The 8084-nt window shown below is 40.4% G+C and overlaps 1 long non-coding RNA gene across 1 annotated transcript; it reads left to right on the forward strand.

Moving 5' to 3' along the window:
* The first annotated feature begins 1865 nt into the window (after positions 1 to 1865).
* On the forward strand, positions 1866 to 7739 carry LOC127572110 (uncharacterized). Its single transcript, XR_007956575.1, has 3 exons — positions 1866 to 2054; positions 7482 to 7558; positions 7669 to 7739. It is a non-coding gene; the product is annotated as an uncharacterized LOC127572110 (long non-coding RNA).
* The last annotated feature ends 345 nt before the right edge of the window (positions 7740 to 8084 follow it).

Genomic DNA, 8084 nt, shown 5'->3' on the forward strand with positions numbered 1-8084 from the left:
TATTAAATTAGCAGATAAGAAAAAGTCAATTATTTTCATCTCTGAAGATTTTGCACTTCAAGCTATACCACGTGTTTGCAAACAATTACCTTGTTAATTTTTATTCCAGCTAGAGAATAAAATCTCTTATAATAGGAAATATATGGAACACAAGAAAAAAATCACATCTATATCATCAGCGTTGTCAAGCAATAAACATTAAACCACACCGTGTGAGTGCTTTGACAAGTAGGAATACCATTATACTCTTTGAGCAACGAGATGTAGTTCTTACTAAATCTGTTCAATCCGAACTTTTCGCCAGTATTGGGTTGAGACCAGATAACCACATGAAGGCTGGTGAAGGGACACAAATGAGACTGCTTGCTGCATGCATGCCTGACTGAAACCTTTTTTTAACATTCAAATTTTTAGCTAATCTAAGTAATTAATTTTGATTCAGCAAGTGAATTGTTCTGTGCTTGTATTCAGAGAACCCAGATGTCTTGTATCTTTTCCAAAATGTCACACAGTGACTGCTCAAAAAGCCAGTGAATATATTTCACAACTGGAAAATTAACAGTATTTGTGAATGTTCCTTGATTTCCATATTTTTCAGGTTTTTATGATTGGTTTCAAATAAAAATACAGCATAAAAGTCTGATTTTGTACAGGGCAGCCAATTTTCCAAGGGGATAAAAGAAAGCATTGTCTCTTTTATTGAGAAGCCTTTGGCAACCCTAACTTACCATTGTCCTACAGATATCAGAGAGCAGTTCATCTGTGCAACACTGGAAAAACACTGCTGTTCAGATGGAATTCATATTAATGGAGCTTTAAACAATTTTGCAGATATTTCTTGGTCAGTTGGAAAAGTAAGGATCTTTGGTGTGAGAAATTTGTGTACTCTAGCACTTTTATTTGGCTCCCAACCTGTCCAGATAACATCAACAGTTATGCAACACCCAAAAATTCTTTTCTCACATGGTTTTCAACCATGTTCGTATGAATCAAGACTGCTCCCAAATGTACAGGCATTCAGGGAAGGCATTCATAGTCTTATAGACACCCCTGGCAATTCCTCCCATGAGTGCCCTTTGTAATAGGAGGCTGCTTCTTGCACATGCTCTTCTTTAGAAGTTTGTCTCAGTTCCACACCCCAGCCCTTCTGCCCCAGGAGAACTCTGTCACAACACCACCCTGCACCCATCATTGTAACATGCATTAATTCCTTGTCAATGATCCCAAGTAGCCTAAGCATACTGGATGACTAGTTCTACATCCTGAGGTCAGACCTATGAAGAAGCGTGGTGCTAACACAGGGGATTCAACCTCTAAAGCCTGCAATACCTGAAAGAGAGCAGTATTATATGAGGGAGCCCATTAATGTTCTTTTGCAATAGGCACTAAGTGATTTTATGATATCTTATTCATGTATTTTTACACAGCACTAGGGAGATTGTTCCTGCCATTTTCATTCTGGAGAAAAAAACTTCTAGATCCTTTCTTTTAACCCAGACCTTAAGATTGAGGATTGGGCTGTAAATTGCATTTTCTGTGAATTGCCTTTGTACAAGATGCAGAGCTAAACTGCATACTCTGGAATGCAGGCACGAGGATCACATTAGACAGCCGCACCTGTTATTTCTGATGCAGGTAGTTTGCCAGATTCACACTGCCTGATCATTTGCATGATTACTTTGTGTGGCCAGCACTGACTGTGCCGTTCATTGGTTTATTGCCTCCCAAGAGGCCCAATTTTGTAAGTGGCAATTGGAAGTTAAAGATAGCTTACATTGATTAAAGCTAGCTAGTGCCTCTTAAAGGGAAGTTGGCTTGTGGCTGTAGCAGGTGCATATAGCTATTCTATAATTGAGGTTGCATGCACCTGGAGCACAGTAGTTATTGCTACAGTTGAGCTTTAGTGCAGTAGGTGGCAAGGAGGAGATTTGCTCTCTTCTATGGGTGACCAAGAAGCCCTGCAGATACAAATAAGAAGGCAGCAGCAGAAGAAGCTGTGTGTGGAGGTCACTGCCAGAATTCAAGCCATACACTACTTCCTAGTTCAGCATTCTGTAAGTCCTTGGACAACCCTAGTCTCTATCCTCCTTACCATACCTAAATGCTTTTGAAAGAGTTCCTTTGTTTTCATTTCTTTCTATGCTGGCCGAGGTGTCTATTCCATGTAATGGCATCTCTTTAGCTGTGTTAGCTATGGCTCTGTTGTAATATTCTTGTTTCTGGATCATAAGGTTGTAGGTTCAAATATTCAATGGAATGGAATTAAGCACAAAAATCTGAACTGAGATTACAGCATTGAGAATATTCACCTCTGGAGGAGCTATTGTATTTTGGATGAGATGTAAAATATCCTTTATATACTTTTAAAAAAAAAGTAACTGACAATATTTATTCCTCCATACACATCACATGAAACAAATTATCTGGTTATTGATATATTGCTGTTTATGTGAGTTTGCTCCGTGCAAATTGTGTGTTGTAATTCCAATGTTGCAATGGTAACCACACTTCCAATGTACTTCGTTGCCATAAGGTGCTTTGGGATGTCCTAGGGCTGCAGTGGATTCTTTTGGAATTTTTGTTTGAGTGTTGTAATTGCTACTATGTTTTGTTTAAAAGTTCTATAAGCACTCTTTGCCCTGCATAATTTAATTCAAATGTGAAGGAAAAGTGAAAGTGCTCCAAGACTTCATGTAATTGAATAAGTCAATTCGTGTGTAAACTATTAAACAAAACTTGTTCAACATGTCCTTGGGTCACACTAAACCTATAATGCTGGTTGTGCAAAATAAAGAAAATCAAAAGCAAACTTCCATCACTTTACATCAACTGTGAGATTACATTCAGGAATAAAATGTCCCTGCTCCTTTAGCCCTTAAGCACAGGCACTGCAATCAATATTGAAGGCTTTGAATTTTTTTTTTAAACGATATCCACAAGATTTGACTATACTAGTACAAATGAACTTGCAATATATGGATAAAATAGACTTCAAATATTTTTGAAAAGCAGTACTGATCTGATTCCTTTTCTAAATGTCTCAAACTGCTGCTACCACCTCCTCCCCTTTGTCAATTAAAGTCAACATCTTAAACCAAACCTTTGGTCACCTGACCTAATGACCTGATAACTTCTTGTGTGATTTAGTGCCAGATTATATTTGATAATGCTGCAGTGATGTGCCTTGGCATGTTTTTACTAGATTAAATGTGTTATAAAGATGAATATATTTTATTAAATTATTCATTTATTGGTATCTGAACGTCTAGGTCAAGACCAACATTTATTGCCCTTGAGAAGGTGGGGATGAGTCACCACCTGGTGAAGGTATTCTCACTGTGTTGTTGGGCATGGAGTTCCAGAATAATGAAGAACTGGTGATATATTTCCAAGTTTGGATAATGTGTGACTTGGAGGGAATGCTGCAGGTGGTGGTATTTGCATGCATCTGCTGCCCTTGTCCTTGGTAGTAAAGGTCACCAGTTTGAGAGGTGCCATTGGAATATCTTGTGTGAAGAAATGCACTGTACTTTGCATGTCATACACACTACAGCATTGTGCTTTAGTAGTGGAGGGAATGTATGTTTAGAGTTGTGGATGAGTTGCCAGTCAGACAGGCTATTTTGTCTTGGATAACACTGAGCTTCCTGGAAGTTATTAGAACTGTACTTATGCAGACTAGTGGAGAATATTCCATCATGCCCTTGACTTGTGCCTTGTAGATGGTGGTGTAAAGTCTTAGATGAGTCTCTCATTGCAAGATTCAAAGCCTCTTAGTCACATTATTTATGTGGCTGGTCCAGAGAATTTCTGATCAATGGTGACCCCCTGGATATTGATGGTGGGGCATAGAGTGATGGTAATGCAATTGAATGTCGAGGGTTGATCGGAAGAGTTTCTCCTGTTGGAGATGTCTTGGCCTGCCACTTCTGTGGCGTGAAAGTTATTTGCCACTTATCTCCCATGCCTGAATGTTGTCTAGAACTAGGAGGCATAGGCTGAGGATAGTGTCACTTGTGACTGAGATGAGGAGAAATTTCTTCTCTCTTGGCTCTGTAAATCTTTGGCATTCTCTGCTCTTGGAAGCTGTGGATGCTCAACTATTAAGTATAATTGGTGCTGAATTACATATCCAGTTAATGGTGAAGGCTCAAGAGGCTAAATGGTCTACAGCCCCTATCGCTTGTGTTTCTATGATGGATATTTTTAAGTCTTATTTTGGACCAGAGAAAATTGAATTAGTTCTCACTGCATAAAAACATTTCTTTTTTTTAAAATTTGAAATCCAAGAAGAAATAGCAGATCTATATCCCAAGTACTGATTCTTTCCAGTACAGTGGTCCTACTTAAAATTTTTGCCCAGCCTAGTAATTGCTGCCATGTAAAAATTTGCACTGCCAATAATTCAGAGCAATAGACAGTATTATTTGCACATTGCTGGCTATTGCAAAGGAGAGTTCAAGCTGCAAATTGCACAGCAGAATTCCACTTATAAGTGCTAATTCTAACACTGGCATTGCAGAAATATATTGCGGCTGCCCACATAACTTTGGGATAGCAACTGAGCCAGTCTTTCTATTGCCAAAGTTGACTTGCTAACTGTTATCTGCTCTTGCATCTGAAATTGATTTTGACAATGCCTGGCAATAAGGTACTACCACCAAAGGAGGCTGCCAAAAAAACTCAGAATGAACATACAACATGGAATGAAGGGCAGAAAGATGATGGAAAGGGATTTGTGTCTAGAAAGGTTGAAGCAGGTTTGCCTGGATACTGGGATCTCCTTCAAGGCCATGAGCATGTTTGCATACAATAATTTTGCATGTATCACAGGTGGGCTTACACCAGCACAGAAGATCCTAATGTCACTCTCTACCTCTCCTGACTGGGGGTGGCTGCGTGGCAGGAGTGGGATCCTGGGAGCTGGCCAAGTATGGTATGTTAGAAGGATTAACATCACGGATAATAGCAACCCCAAATAAAGCACCACAGCCATAACGGGAAAACACCTCCATGGACATGTGCATCAGTAACTGGAGCAATGTTTCCTCTAGCTGAGGTTTAGCAGGGAAGCGGTGGCTAGTCTTTATGACCTTTTAATAACATTGCCACCCCAGAGGCACTGCTGTTAACTATTAGAATCACCACGATTTAATATTTCTGGCTTCTTCTAATACAGTGTCAACAAGCTTACTCTATATCTGTCCTGGAGATGCCTGATACTGTTGGGTGAATCAACAGCTTCACCAGGAGCTGCAATAGCATGAGAAGCACAGATAACTGTGTGTCTGCAGAGTGATGGATTCCATGTTGCCCTTTGTCTCGCCATTGATAATATAGTGCTATACATGTGCAGTGAAAGACATTCTTTTACCTCTGTGCCCACCATGTTTGTGCTTGAAAGAAAAGAATAATGCCACTCAGTGTCTATCTTTACTTGTACACATCATCTGTGCCAACCTTCTTGGTAAGACCATCCCCTTTTTTCCAGTCCTGGTTACTGACCACCCTCTGTTAACTGGTTCACATCAGATTTTATACAATAATAGACCGAAGATTGTACATGAACCAGAAAGGATAATTAATTTTTGGACTGCAGAAAATTGGCAACATTATTTTAGCAGAGTTTACTCAGCTGGTAGACTTAAGGTAAGAGTAACTATATTCAGAAAATGATGTTAATGAAAACCAAATGCATTGGAATAAAGTCTTGTTCAAAACTCATTTTGGGACACGTGGCAGATATCTGTGGCTTCTGCACAATGTCTGTGCAGAACAATATACTTTCTAGAGAAGTAGCATTGGAAAGATTTAAGGGATGGTGACTTTACTGTAAGAGAAGGGATTGACTAAACTGACTGTATTTTCTGGAATTCAGAAGAATCAGCAGAGATCTCATCAAAATGTACAAACTTCTTGAGGGCTTCACAAACTAGGTGCAAGGAAAATTGGTCTGTTGTCTGACCAGCCAAGTGCTAGGGGGTACACTTTCAGAATCAAGGTTGGACATTTAGGACTAAGATGAGAGAGACAAATTCTTGGAATACTCTGCTTTGGAAAGCAGTGGAAGCTTGGTCATTGTGTTCATTCAAAACAGATCGATAGATTTCTTGACATTAGGGGAATTGAGGCTCATGGGGAAAGTGCAGGAAAATGGCAACGAGGCATGGTCTTGATGAATGGAGAAGCAGGCTCAAAGTGTAGAGTAGCCTATTTCTATTTCTTGTATTAGAGGCAATCATATGGTCAATTGATTATCTGGCTTTACTGATCAACCAGGCAAAATCAGTATCTTAAGCCAATACTGACCCCATAACCTACCACTGAAAAGGAAATCTGAGACTAGAAATTGGAGACTCAAGAGGCTGCAGATGCTGGAATGTTGAGCAACAAACAATCTGCTGGAGGAACTTAACAGGTCACGAAGCATTTGTGGGAGCAAAAGGATTGTCAATGTTTCAGGTCAAAACCCTGCATCGTGACCAAGAAGGGAGATGGTCAGTACCAGGAGAAGGGGAGTGGTAAAACAGAAGCATGAGGTGATTGGTGGACTGAGGAGAGGTGTAAGATGACAGGCAGGTTATTCTGGGGTGGGGATTGAGTTGGGAGACAGTGGCAAGTGAATGGAGGCAGACCGAGAGGGGGGGGGGGAAAGTGAGGCAGATGAATCAAGGTGGGGGGGAGGGGAGTGTGGGAGACAGTTGTCGGAGGGAGATAAGCAGGAACACAAAGGGCTACTGGTGCTGGACTCTGATAAATGTGAGAATTGGAGCCATTAAGAGGTGACTGGCAGGTGGAACCAGAACTAAATAGGCATAGCAGGATGGAGCCTGCAGATGAACTATGTATGTAATGGATGGAACTAGGATGGGGATGAAGATGGGTGGGGGGATTGATGGAAAAGGAATTAAAAACTAGAAATTAGATCCTTTTGTGCCTGGTTTGCATATGCAAATGTCTCCTACTGGCAGAATTTGAAATTTTTAGTGCAACCTATGTCATTCAGGGGGTGGGAAAAAAAACCTGAGAGCTTTTTGCACTGAGATGACAAATGAGTTTCAATTAAAAGGTCTCTGGTTTGATATTGCCATTGGCAGTCTCGTACTTGGTATTGGTTTATTATTGTCACTTGTACTGAGGTACAGTGAAAAACTTGTCTTATAAACTGATCTTACAGGTCAATTGAAGCCACATCTGCCACTAACTGGTGCCTGGTACCATGGAGATCAGATCTGAATCTCTGCACCCCCCCCCCCCCCCCCCCACTCCCCTTTACCAACCTGCTCCTTGCAGTGGCATGGGCCATTCACGGCAGACACTTGTGTAGGGTGTGGCCACATACACCCTGCCCTTCTCTGAGATCAGTGCATCAGCTGTAATCTCTCTCATCTCTGGGGAATTGCACAAGTCTCAGTTTAGTGTGTCATTCACTGTAGCACTTCTTAAACATTTTCCTATAACTTAATGATTTTCTTTTGCAGGGGATTCAGTTGAATGTTAACCCTACGCACAGCACGTGATCAACGCACAAAAATGGGGTGAAATCCAATTTCAGAACGTAAGTTCCAAAAATCCAAAATATTGATGGGAGCAATGATGTCTATGGTCACTGTTTACAAGACCAAATCATGATACAGGACTCAGCAGATGTTTGCATCTCTTTGCAAGACCAAGGTTATGAATTGGAAAAGGAAGCTGTCAAGCAGACGTGCAGAATTCCAAAGATGTGCTTATTTTTAAGGTAGGCAACACATTTTCCTAAGAAGCATGCAAGTAAAGTTACAAATGATGAATGTGAAGATTTAAGACCATGTCAGGGCAAGCAAAATATGTCATGCACCACTGTTTAGTGGTCAAAGTTTAATTGCAATGTTCTGTGGATTGATAACTCCTAAACAATGACATTTGAAAACTTATGAACTGTGACCGCAGCATGAGCACAGTTTGTGACCTTGATTTGTGATTTGAATTGGTTTTGCAACTGTAGTTTTGGGAAGTTGCCATTAGCTTCTAAAATTTTACTTATTTTCTATTTGGGACTTCATGGAGGTGTCATTGGATGAAGGGATTCGAGAAACTTCAAT

The sequence above is a fragment of the Pristis pectinata genome, chromosome 6 (assembly GCF_009764475.1).
Source record: "Pristis pectinata isolate sPriPec2 chromosome 6, sPriPec2.1.pri, whole genome shotgun sequence".
Taxonomy (NCBI): Eukaryota; Metazoa; Chordata; class Chondrichthyes; order Rhinopristiformes; family Pristidae; genus Pristis; species Pristis pectinata.